The sequence below is a fragment of the Leopardus geoffroyi genome, chromosome A2 (assembly GCF_018350155.1).
Source record: "Leopardus geoffroyi isolate Oge1 chromosome A2, O.geoffroyi_Oge1_pat1.0, whole genome shotgun sequence".
Classification (NCBI taxonomy): domain Eukaryota; kingdom Metazoa; phylum Chordata; class Mammalia; order Carnivora; family Felidae; genus Leopardus; species Leopardus geoffroyi.
Genome location: NC_059331.1, coordinates 75,402,633 through 75,416,475, shown reverse-complemented (window position 1 = coordinate 75,416,475; position 13,843 = coordinate 75,402,633).

Below are 13,843 nucleotides of genomic sequence, written 5' to 3'. Positions count from 1 at the left end.
AACCTGGTCAACCCATGATTCCCATGGCCTAAGTGACCTCATGCGAGACATTTGTCTTCTCTCCAGGGCCTGAATGACCTCTTCCTCTAACACTTGCTCGTGTCCCTCTCCCAGTCTGCTGATCACTCAGTCACAAAGGATTGATGAAAAGCCAACCCAAGGCATTTAGATATCCATAACCAAGCACCGAGTACTCCGAGTTTTGACCTTTCCAGTCTGAGTTCCTAAGATCTCTTGCAAAGCAACCGGGACCCAAACATTGCTCAAGTTCCACTACTTCATGTCTGACAGGAAGCTTTACACAGACTAAAAAGGTGCAGGAACCCTCAGTTCAGCCTCCACGGAAGAAAGAAATAAGTCTAGCCCTGCTACCAAATTCTAATTTTGCCTTTTCCCATTATGATCTAGACACACCCATAAAACTCTAGTGGGTCTAACTAAAGATGTAGCCAAAGTTTCTGCAGATTATCCTCTGCTTATGCAAACCTCAGAGACTCTGGAGTCCCCAAGTCTGCACCCGTTCAGTATACTTTCTTGACTATAACAAAATATGATGAGAGTTGGATCTTCTGTGTCCTTTTGGACAGACCAGAAAGTGAAGAGACAGAGATACAGAATGATGAATGAGAGGAAGAACCCCACTACAGGATAGCAGGTTCACACAGTGCCTGTGGGCAAGATGAAATTCATCTGTGATCTCAGAGCCCCAAGTTTCCTCCTATGAAATGAGAGTTTTTGGCTCCCTTGTCTAAGAGATCTTCTCACCTCCTGCTACTGAAAGCGTGGTCCACAGACCAGCAGCATCAATATCACCTGGGAGCCTTTTAGAAATGAAGTTTAGGGCCCCTCCAAAGATCTAGAGCCAGAAGTTGGCTTTTAATATCTCCCCAGGGTATATATATGAACATTAGAGTCTGAGAAGTAATTAGCCCAACAGTCTTTCATTCTTTGGCAAATCACTTGGTTTTTTTTTTTTTTTTTTTTTGCCCGACAGTCCACCCTCCCACCTTTAAACTGTGGAGGCTGGGGCACCTGGATGGCTCAGTCGGTTGAGCATAACGTTGGCTCAGGTCATGATCTCACGGTCTGTGAGCTGGAGCCCAATGTCAGGCTCTGTGCTGACAGCTCAGAACCTGGAGCCTGCTTCGGATTCTGTCTCCCTCTCTCTCTCTGCCCCTCCCCCACTTGTGTGCACGCACACACTCTCTCGCTCTCTCTCTCAAAAGTAATAAATGAATAAGCTTAAAAAAACAAACTGTGGAGGTAAAAGTAAGAATAAATATTTTTCTCAAACTAACATGGAAAATTCACCAGGATAGACCACAGTCTTGGCCATTAGACACACGTCAACAAATTCAAAAGAACAGAAGTCATAACACTCCTCCTCACAGACCACAATCGGATTAAACTAGAAACCAATAACAGAAAGATAACTGGAAAATCCCAAATACACGGAATGTAAACAACACTTCTAAATAGCAAATGGGTCAAAAGATAAATCTTGAGAAATAATCTTAAGCATTTTTGATTACATGAAAATGCAAACACAACTTATCAAAAATCGTGGCATGCAGTAAAAGCAGTGTTTAGAGGGGAATTTATAGCATTGAATGCATAATTTAGAAAAAAAAGAGAGACATCTAAAATCAGTAACATAAATTTCCCCATTAGGAAAAGATGAGCAAATTAAATCCAAAGCAACCAGAAGAAAAGTAATAAGAATTAGAGCAGAGCAATGAAAACAAAAACAAAAACAAATAAACAAACAAAAAATCAACTGGGAAAATCAACAAAACAAAAAGATGCTTCTATGAAAAGATCAATAAAATCAATAAGGCAGGCTAACTAAGAAAAAGAGAGGACATAAATTACTAATATCAGATATGAAGGCGGAGACGTCAATACAGATTCTGTATTAAAAGGATAATAAAGGAATACTGTGAATAACTTTATGCCCACAAATTTGATAATCTAGATGAAATGGGCCAATTCCTTGAAAGATACAATCTTCCAAAACACCCAGGAGGAAATAGACAATGTTATATCTATATCTATTTTTAAAAAATCAAATCAATAGTTAATAACCTTTCGAAAGGCCTACATATGTTACCGGTGAATTATACTGAAAATTTACAGGAGAAATCATGCCAATTCTCCATAGCCTCTTTCAGAGATGGAAGCAGAGAGAGTACTTCCTAACTCATTCTATGAGGCCAGCATTGCCCTAATACCAAATCAGACAAAGACATTACAGGGAAAGAAAATGACAGACCAATATCTCTCATGAACACAGATTCAAAAATCCTCAACAAAATATTAAAAAAAATTTTTTTAACATTCATTCATTTTAGAGAACAGAGCATGATCGGGGGATGGGCAGAGAGAGACGGACACACAGAATCCAAAGCAGGCTCCAAGCTCTGAACTTTTGGCACAGAGCCCAACGCAGGGCTTGAACTCAGGAAACGTGAGATCATGACCTGAGCCGAAGTCAAACGCTTAACAAACTGAGCCACCCAGGCATCCGCCTCAACAAAATATTAACAAATCAAGTTTAAAAATGTATGAAAATATTAGAGACCATGACCAAGTTGGATTTATTTCAGGTATGCAAGACTGGTTCACATTCAAAAATCAATTAATGTAATCCATAAAATCAACAGACTAAAAAAGAAAAATCGCATGATCATATCAATAGATGCAGAAACACCTATTTATGATAAAAACTCGTGGTAAGCTGAAAATAGAGAGGAACTTTCTCAAGTTGATAAAGACTATCTACAAAAGACCTGCAGCTAACATAATACTCAAAGCATTCCCACTAAGATCAAGTACAAGGCAAGGATGTCCCCTCTCAACACATTGTTTCAACACCATTTAGGAATCAGCAAGGCAAAAAAAAAAAAAAAAAAATTAAAAGTTTATAGTTTGGAAAGGATTGGGAAGGAAGACATAAAACTGTCTTTGTTAGCCATTGGCATTAGCTGTAGAAAATCTGAAAGATTTGATCAAAACCTTCTGGAACTAATAAGCAATTATGGCAAGTTTGCAGGACACGAGTTTAGTATACAAAAGCCAATTGCTTCCCTATGTGTCAGCAACGAACAAGTAGAATTTGACATTAAAGACATAATACTATGGAGGGTATTATGCTATGTGAAATAAGCCAGGCAGAAAAAGACAGATACCATATGTTCTCACTCATATGTGGATCCTGAGAAACTTAACAGAAGACCATGGGGGAGGGGAAGGGGGAAAAAAGGTGACAGACAGGGAAGGAGGCAAACCATAAGAGACTCTTAAATACTGAGAACAAACTGAGGGTTGATGGGGGGTGGGGGACAGGGGAAAATGGGTGATGGGCATTGAGAAGGGCCCCTGCTGGGGTGAGCACTGGGTGTTGTATGGAAACCAGTTTGACAATAAATTATATTTAATATTGGGGCACCTGGGTGGCTCGGTCGGTTAAGCATCTGACTTTAAAAAAAAAAATTTTTTTTAATGTTTATTTTTGAAAGAGAGAGAGACACACACACACAGAGTGTGAGCAAGGGAGGGGCAGAGAGAAAGGGAGACACAGGATCCGAAGCAGGCTCCAGGCTTTGAGCTGTCAGCACAGAGCCCAACTCTGGGCTCGAACTCACGGGGCTTGAACTCAAGAACCATGAGATCATGACCTGAGCTGAAGTCAGACACTTAACCGACTGAACCACCCAGGCACCCCAAGTGTCTGACTTTTGATTTTGGCTCAGGTCATGTTCTCACAGTTGGTGGGAATGAGCCCCATGTCAGGCTCTGTGCTGACAACCCTGCTTGGGATTCTCTCTCTCCCACTCTCTCTGCTCCTCCCCCCACACATGTGCTTGCACTCCCTCTCTCAAAATAAATAAAAAACATTTTTAAAAAATCTTTAAAAAAATAAAGCACAATTCTTTTTATATTAGCACTCCCCAAATTAAAATATTTTTATATAAATCTAACAAAATATGTACAAGATCTATATAAGGAAACTATAAAACTCTGATGAATAAATTAAAAAAGAACCAGATAAATGAAGACACATTCCATGTTCATGGATTGGGAGACTCAATATTGTCAAGACATCACTTCTTCCCAACTTGGTCTATAGTGTTCATGCATTCCCAATCAAAATTCCAGCGAGTTACTTTATAGATACAAACTGATCCTAAAGTTCATAGGGGAAGCAAAAGACCCAGAAAAGCTAACACAATATTGAATGAGAAGAACAAAGTTGGAAAGCGGATGGTACCCAACTTCAAGACTTACTGTAAAACTATAGTAATCAAAACAAGGTAGTATTGGTGAAAGAACAGACAAATATATCATTGGAAGAAATGGAGAGCCCAGAAATAGACCCACATCAATATAGTCAACCAATCTTTGACAAAGGAGCAATACAATGGAGCAAAGATAGTCCCTTCAACAAATGGTACTGGAACAATTAGGCAGACATTCACATGCAAAAAAAAAAAAAAAATCTAGACACAGACCTCTTACACACTTCATAAAAATTAGCTTAAAATGAATCATAGACCTAAATGTAAAATGCAAAAATATAAAACTCCCAGGGGATAATATAGGAGAAAACCTGGATGATTTGGGGTATGTGATGCATTTTTGCTACAACACCAAAGACATGATCCATGGAAGAAACTGATGATAAGTTAGATTTTATTAAAATGTAAAACTGCTTTTGAAAAGACAATGTCAAAAGAATGAGAAGACAAAACACAGATGGGGAGGAAATATTTGCAAAAGACTTATCTGATAAAGGACCGTTACCCAAAATATGCAAAGAACTCCTAAAGAAAACAAAGCAAAAAAAATAATTAAAATATGGGCCAAAGACCTTAACAGGTACCTCACCAAAAAAGATACACAGATAACAAATAAGCATATGAAAAGATACTCCATATCACAAGACAGCGGAGAAATGCAAATCAAAACAGCAATGACATACACAACTACACATCTATTAGAATGTCCAAAATCTGGAACACGGACAATACCAAAGGTCGGCAAGGTTGTCCCATGTATTGTTGGGAATCGTAATTGGTACAGCCACTTTGGAAGACAGTTTGTCGGTTTTTCACAAAACTAAACACACTCTTATTATACAACACGGGAATCATACTCCTTGGTACTTACCCCCCCAAAACTGAAAGCATGTCCACACAAAAACCTGAGTAAAGACCCGTTTATGGCAGCTTTAATCACAATTGCCAACACTTGGAAGCAGGCGAGATGTTGTCCGGTGGGTGAGTACATAACCATACATCCAGTTCAGTTACTGAATAAATAAATAAATTTACTGAATAAATAAATTGTTTTAAGTCCAGACAACAGGATTTCACTCAGCACTGAAAAGAAATGAGCTATCAATAAGTGAATAGACATGGAAGAAACCGAAGTGCATATTACTAAGTGAAAGAAGCCAATGTGAACAGTTCACATACTTCATGCTTCCACCTAAGTGACATTCTGGAAGAGGCAAAACTATGGAGGCAGTAAATTGATCAGTGGTTGCCAGGGCTGAGGAGCTGGGGGTGGCCTAGAGGGGGTTGGGATAGATGGGAAGAATACTGAGGATTTCTAGGGCAGTGAAAATACACTGATGATATTATAATGATGAATATGTGTCATTATACATTTGTCCAATCTCATAGAATAAGCATCAAGAGTGAACCCTGGTGTAAACTATGGACTTTGGGGGATAATGATGTGTCAGTGTATGTTCATCAGCTGTAACAAATGGACCACTCCGGTGGGGCATGGTGATAGTTGGGGAGGTGATGCGTGTGTAGGGCCAGAGGCATACATGAGAAATCTCTGTACCTTTTTCTCAATTTTATTGTGAACCTGAAAGTGCTCTAAAAAAAAATTCTCTCTCTCTTTTTTTAAGAAAATGTGATTTTCTGTACAATTACAGTGTGCATAGAGTAGTATCTTACCCATAGTGAGGATAGAAAATCCCAGTGGTTACTCTTTCCATGGTAATTTCTCATAAATGATCATCATTCTATGTATGTTAATACCTCACGTCTATGGACTTCTAAGGGGAATGGTGAAGATTAATTTCTTTGTAAAATGAAAAAGGTAATATGTAAGTGATCTGTCAATGATAACGCAGTAATGAATAAGAGAGAAGAGACTCCAGAAGGATTTTTTCTTACATTTACTGCAATACTTTCGGAGGATATTTTCCCAGATTTTCTATATAGGAGGAATACCTAAAGGTGAATTTTATTTTATTTTTTTTTTTTTTTAATTTTTTTTTTCAACATTTATTCATTTTTGGGACAGAGAGAGACAGAGCATGAACGGGGGAGGGGCAGAGAGAGAGGGAGACACAGAATCGGAAACAGGCTCCAAGCTCTGAGCCATCAGCCCAGAGCCCGACGCGGGGCTCGAACTCACGGACCGCGAGATCGTGACCTGGCTGAAGTCGGACGCTTAACCGACTGCGCCACCCAGGCGCCCCCCTAAAGGTGAATTTTAAACATAATCTGGATTGTACGCTACAGTTCTGTGGCACATTTTTAAATTTATTAATATATCACAAATGTAATTCTGCGTAAATAAATATAGAGCTGTATAGTTGTCAATGCTTGGATAGTCTTCTATTGAGTTGATTATCATAATTTATGTAGCCAACCCCTTACTTTTGAATATTTGGATTGCTTTCAAATTTCACTATTATAAACTATATTGTGATAAGCATTGTTTCCTTTAACACTTGTTTACTTAAATATTTCCTAAGAAAACTGTAGAAATGGTATGGCTTGGTCAGAGGTCCCTTGAAGTTGTCTTAAAAGTTCTTTGGAAACATCAAGAAATGCCTAAAAAACCATTTTTTGGAAATAATCTAATGTGGTAATTTTGAACAATTTATGAAATCCTTTATTCATCCTTTGGGTTTCCTATTTTATGTCTTACTAAGAAACAGTTCAGAGGCCATCTGTTTGAATTTTCCCCAGACATAGACTGCTCATGTGCAATCCACTTACTCGACTTCTTTCACATTTTTGACAGAAAAGCACAAAACTAATTTTTTAACTTAAAGCATGAATTCAATCTGTTCAGAATCCAGGTGTTTAGCTGTGCCAAGCAAATGTATTAGTTCATAGAGACTCTTTCATTTTCAGTCAAAAATTGGAGAGAAAATACTTAAACACATCCTGCCATTGGATCCAAATATCATTTGTGAAACCAGGTCCATTTTTCAGCAAGAATCCAATTTCAAGGTATGTTTGTGGAGCAAGACCCCTTCTCTTCCATACATCTGGCATCCTTCAAACACAAAGACTCTAAAAATTGAAAAAAGAAGAGGAAGAGAAGAGAAAAAGGAGGAGGAAGTTTCTACTGATCTAGGTAAAAGCAACGGCGGTCCCCAACTGTGTTCCAAAACTTAACGTAACAAGCCTGTTAATTCGTTGAAACTTAATCGCTTGTTTAGTATAAATGGCAATGTTTCTTAGCTAGACAACAAATCCACAATCCTGTTGAATCTGTACATTATGAACAATAGGAATCACTACTGTTGCAGTACTGGTAATTAAATTAAAAAACAAAACAAAACACGCTATATGTTGGTTTAATAGTTTCGTATTTCCTTTGAATATTGGTTCATGAAGAAAACCTTTGTTTCTGCTTTTGTTTTTGTTCTTACCTCATTGTGTTTCTGCAGGACTGCGGTCATTTTTTGGGGATCTGACAACCACCACTTCAGGCATTCTTATCACAGAACAACACAAACTTAGTTACAGGCCCCTGACCCAGACATGAAGTTTAGGACCTTGTGATTGTCATTTAAGGAGAGGAATGTCTTTAACCGCCCCTAGAGAAATCCCCTCAAAAAGGGACCAAGGAGAACGTGTGTGCGGTTAATATTGTACATTAAAGTGAAGCCAGATCTGCATCTCAGGTAATCCCTGTTAGACTTTCATGTTGTATTTCCAGCTGGTTTGACAGCTGCTGGAGAAAAGTAGTTTCCCTGGTCCTCATGATGTGTGGCAGCACCAGGGCCCATGGCCTGACATCCCTAGTTGATATATCATGAATTTCTTCTTTGACATACAAGTGCCTGGAAGGTAATAGAGGAACCCCATCACCAACAACCCCGACTCCTCCCAGCCACCTCCCATGGCCATCTGAAGCGCTCTTCCTCCATGCCTGTCCCTCACTCTGGTTCCTGCAGGTTCTACTTCAAACTGGAATGTTCTGGCCTTGCTAATACTGTAGACCAACTCCTACCCTCTTACCCTTATTTCATGCTACAGATCCTGCCCCCTCTTCTTTTCATTGTGCTTCAATGCCTGTCAATGGTTCAGGGGAGTGGAAAAGAAGAGAGGGAAAACTCTTCATGATAGGCTTGGCCATGGAGGAGAAAAGGATCCCCTACCATCGGTTGATACAGATCATAGAACTCCCTACACCAAGTCTGACCTTGGTTTTCTCTAGGTCTGTTTGTTGCAGTTGAGAAGTCCTAACGGCAGAGAAAGCTTGTTGTAAGTATTTATGATGTGTGCAGTAGATATTCACTGGATTGTCTGTTCAGCACCCTTTCTTGGGATTGGCATCCCTACCACCCTATGCCCGTGGCCCACTGCCCACAGGTGCCTGCAAAGTCCTTCCCCTCACTGGATTCAGTTTATTGGTCTTTATCTCTTCCGTGGGATTTTTGGAATTAAGACTGAAAGAGGTCAAACTACTTCCTGATTCATTGAGATGTCCTAGTTTTTTGTTGTCATTGAACCAAGTTCAAACTAGTGCTCTGATGTTGACAGTCTAAAAAGCACTGATATGCACACATGTGGGCTTTCTTCTCTAAACAATCTTTGTATCATATCTTCCCTGCTTTTTGCTCTAGTAAGAGGGCTGTGGTAACCAGGGAACCAGTCTTGATTCTCAGACCTAAGTGATTAAGGGAGATTATCAGGATAGAGACAGAACTAAATTCTCTTCTCTTGGATGATGCACATAATTGCCACTCCAACCTGTTCTTGATACATTCCCTCACTTGCACGAAGGACTATGCTACTGCTCTAAAGCTAGCTGAATTTCAGCCAGTAACTTATTTTACTATGCCTTCTTAGCTAGGTTTCAGATGAGCAATCGCATATGAACATGGATATCAGGCCAAGAGCCATTTTGAAAGGCAATTTCAAGTTCAAGGGAAATGGGAATATGGAGCCCTTCAAAGATATTGGCTCAATTATCTGGTTCAGGAACTAGGTCAGTAGGGTATTCGTCTTGTGTGCCCGTTCTTGGTTGATCTGAAGGTGGGATGACTACGAAGGAGAGAGTGTTCAGGAAAATCGTGAGGCCAGCCAGGCAGCCAGTCCAAAACCTGCCTATAATTGGCACAAGAGTATTCTTATTGTAATGAGAATACCTTGAATTAAAAATAACACACCTCCTCTTGCTTAGATGGCGTGTGCTTGGCAGAAAGCCTCCTGCTTGGTGACAGAAAAGAATAAAGTGCTGAACATCCAAGACTTAGACATGCCTTTTTTGCAATAAAACTCTTCCTAAATAATAATAGCACAGTCTACTCTCAGAGCATTGAATTTCCACCTTCTTTGCCTTCCTATCTTGTACCACTTGGAAATCTTCCCTCTTTCACAAACAAACTGAAACTAATTAACAGCTTTTTCTCTTTCTAATGATCTAAAGTATTGATAAGTTTGCACTCTGGTCCACATTTTGTAAATATGATCTAAGCTACTGCTTTTATGCTAAACTGCAGAATGGAAGGAAATATTCAGACTCTAATAGTGATAGTGTTGGCAAACACGGTGTAATTTCAGTGTGACTTCACACCTGGGAAAGGATTCACTGGTGACAGTGCCACAGGGCTGCAAATGTCCAGAAGATCAATGCCTTTAGTGCATGTACAAACCCAAAGAGTCATTACGTCATCCCGCAATGGTGGCTCTTTTCCATGTTTGTACGTCCTACATTTTACGAATTGGGCTAGCCTAGTTGATCCTCTTACAAATCATGCCAGAGTAACTCCCAGATCTGTGCTATGTGGCAGGTAATATGTATTTCAACCAGAAAGCCCTCTCTCTCCTTTAACAGGATGTGGATTCTTGCAAGGCAAAGGGCCATTGGTCTCTCCCTTGGTACCACACTCACTTTGGGTGTCAGGAAGCTATGCCTCACTCCGTGCACCAGATATTGGCATTTATAATATTCTGAATCTGGTGACATGGAGTTAATATTGTCAGAGTAAAGTGTGCTTAAATGCTTCTTATATTGTTTATTGCAGGAAGGTTTCTGGGGGGATTTTTATTCAGCCTATTCCTAGGATTATATAGGGAAGCAGCTTGTTCTGGGGCTTCTAGGAATTTGTTCCTGAGTCGTTTACCAGATTCTTTCAGCCATGAAATGTGTCTAAGATCCCCATTTTCCTTTCAGAAATATTAATAGCATAATATTGCTATGTAATCTGTTTTGAAGGTTGATCAAAAGGCATGGTTTTCATCACTCGTTTTACACAGATGGTTTCCATTCATTTAACAATTAGCATGTATTAAGGGTGGACACATGAATCCAAAGATTAAGGGACAGTTCTGGCTGAGAGTCACTAACTGTAGAGTTAAACTTACAGAGATGAAGATCGATTGCTGCTACCTGATATAATTATTTACTGTTTTTCTTTTTTCCTCTCCCCTGTTTGAGGATGCATCCTAAACTTAATCCATCACTTGCTCTCCAGGGTCTCTTTCCTCTATGATTGGTACCACCATACATGCAGGTGCCCCGTCACACAGAGCAAGGTTTCTTCCCCGATGCAACTCCTTCACTCATAGTGCCAAACCCCAACAGGTACCAAGCTCTGTTTATTTGTCCTGTTAGCATCTTTCTGTGCCCTTCTCCCCATCCCCATTATTTGACATCACCATCAACCTTCCCCTAGTTTACTATATCCCTCTCCTGGTCTCTCTGCCTCTATTCCTGTCTACTTATTCTCATTCTTGCTACAGAGATACTTTAGAAAGGAGACATGATTGTACAACTCCTCTGCTTCAAACCCTTCATTGGCTCTCCATTGCGCTTGGGATAAAATCCAGTGGCTTTGTATTCGCCACCTCTCCAGCCATTCTCTTCTCTCTGTCTATGTGGAATCACTTGGAGTGCCTTATGTGTCCCACTGTCTCCAATTTCTGGGCCTTCCAATGGGCCACTCTCTTTATCTGGAAGAACCTCCCTGCCCCTGTCCCCCTGCCCCACTTCAGTCCTTGATTACTAAAGCCTCTGGCTTCAGAACTGTCACTCATTGTTATTGCCCTAAAAACAGCAGTAGAAACTGTCTATTAATAATCTTTTCTCCAGGAAATATGCCTTCTATTTCTAGTTTGTACTTGCAGCAAATTTCCTAGAATTTTAGGCAGCTCAAGCTGCCAGTCTATCTATGCCTGGTTATCATGAAACTCTAACATCTTTTGCAGACATAGGGTGGTGCTTCTATCCTAAGCAAGTGAATTAGGGACCTTTGGAAACTAGAGCTCTTTCAAACCACTGGGCTATTATTCCATAAACATATGACGTTGACTCTGAGTTGAGTGAGTTTCTTTCAGTGTCTAGTATTGCCTATAATAACTTCTACCACCCACCTTGATGCTGAAAACAACTTGATATTTTACTTGATATCTTTCACCCAGTAAGTTACAAAATAATTTAGCTCTCAAAGCAACCTCAGGCTCTTGGAACCTTGGCGTAGTTCCCTTGAATCTTTGCAGACAGCTGTCCTGGCTCTATTTTCTGAGTTTACGGTACTAAGTCTGGAACATTCAAACCGTGAGCACTTATTGCTAGGCTGTTAGGAAATTTTTTGTTTTCTTGTTTTCATGGCCCAAGCCTTTAGAGATATATTGGCCTATCATCATTAAATACGGAAGGCAAATCCTGTTTCTTAATGGGAGAATATAATCTTTCCAAGCGCTGAGCACAATTAATTTTCATCTTCCAAAGAGTTAAGAGTGTGCTTGAAAGTCTCGCTACTAGGTGGATTAATTCAGTGTATCTCAAAGATTTTTGTTTATTTTGGGTTTTGTTGTTTTGTTTTTTTATCTACTGTATCTCACAGTGAGAAACTCATTCTACATCATTATACATACATACATACATACATATAGACACATATGTATCTCAAGAGAAGAGAATATATGTACATACACTCAATTGGAACAGAATTTCTAAGAAATAATATTTATGCTTGGTATACGTGGTTCACACTGACATCATTGACATTTTTTTAAGTTTACTTATTTATTTTGAGAGTGTGTGTGTGTGTGTGTGTGTGTGTGAGCAGGGGAGGGGCAGAGAGAGAGGGAGAGAGAAAATTCCAAGCAGGCTCCATTCTGTCAGCACAGAGCCCAATACGGGGCTCAAACTCACAAACCGTGAGATCATGACCTGAGCTGAAAAAGAGCCAGACGCTCATCCAACTGAGTCACCCAGGCGCCCCTCATTGACATTTTTTTATTCTATCCTACCTACCCTACGCTATCCTACAATATTCTGTTCACTACCCATTAAGTTGATTTCATTATATGCAATTGAAAGCACTGCCTTCTAATTGTTGACAATAAGAAGATAACAAGGCAAGTAAAGTGGACTGGAGTAATGTTAGTTTTTTACTTTCTGGAACATTTCCCCATCCTTTTGTCCTTTGACCTTTAGGCGATCCTGGTGGGGCTCATTCACAGTGGCTTCTTCACATTTTTGGCCTTTGAGGTGAGCATGTGACTTTAAAGTTGGGTCAGTTATAACACATTTCCCCCTGGACACGTAATCCTTCCATGTAAGGATGTCTAACCCCAGATGCGCTGATCAACCCTTCCCTGCTAGAATGAATGTGGAAGATGGCCTCTATCTGCTGGGGCTGCCAAGCTGAGAAGGAGGCGGGTGTAGACTTCGGCAGCCATCTTTATCTACTTTGTATGGAGAAAGACTGATTGAAGTTGAGCCAAGCTCTGCTGAGGGATGGAGAGAGAGAGAGAGAAAGCACCCTGGAAGCAATGTGAGGGCCTGGCTCAAGCTGTGAAGAATTCTAAACTGATCTTGTATTTTCCAGGTATGGGAGACAATATTGTTTCTGTTTCTTTAAGCTGTTTTGAATTGACTTTTCTCACTTGCCAGGTGGAAGTGTCTTGATAGTATGGTTAAGAAGATGGATACACCACATTTGTGGTGTGAATGCAAAGATCACATGGCTGCGTCCATATTGGAAATAGTCATAAAAGCTATCCTCTGCCCCCCTTCTACATCCATCGAGAAATGGGCTGTTTGGTGGCTTATGTGGCAGGATAATACATTTCAAGAATATTTTCGGTATTAACTCTTATGTCCTTCCCTCTACTGGTTCTTCCAGCCCTTGTCTTTCTCCCCAGTCAGTCAGCTTAGCATTCTTTATTTATTTCCTCAGAAAAGGGATGGTACCAGAGAAGTACCAAGTCTGGGCTTTTCACGTTCAATTGCTTAGGCTTCGGGAGAACATGAAAGAGGGGTGATGAACAAGACAAAAAGCTTTCTAGCTATAAGACCAGACAGGAATTCCCAGGCTGCGGTGAGTAACAGACGAAGGGGCCATAATATGGGAGAAAGTTGGGAGAGGCCCTAGGGAAAGCCACCCAGTTCTGTCCAGTGTCTGGTCCCACAGGCAGGGTCCAACACCAATACTTGGGGGACTTGCTGGCTCCATTCGGGTGAGGACTGCATATTCCCTGTGCTGAGGAGTTTTGTTAGTCGTTCTTGAATGGAGGCTTCATGAGAGTGTCTCCTCCACAGCAGTTACTACATGGCCTGCTGAGTG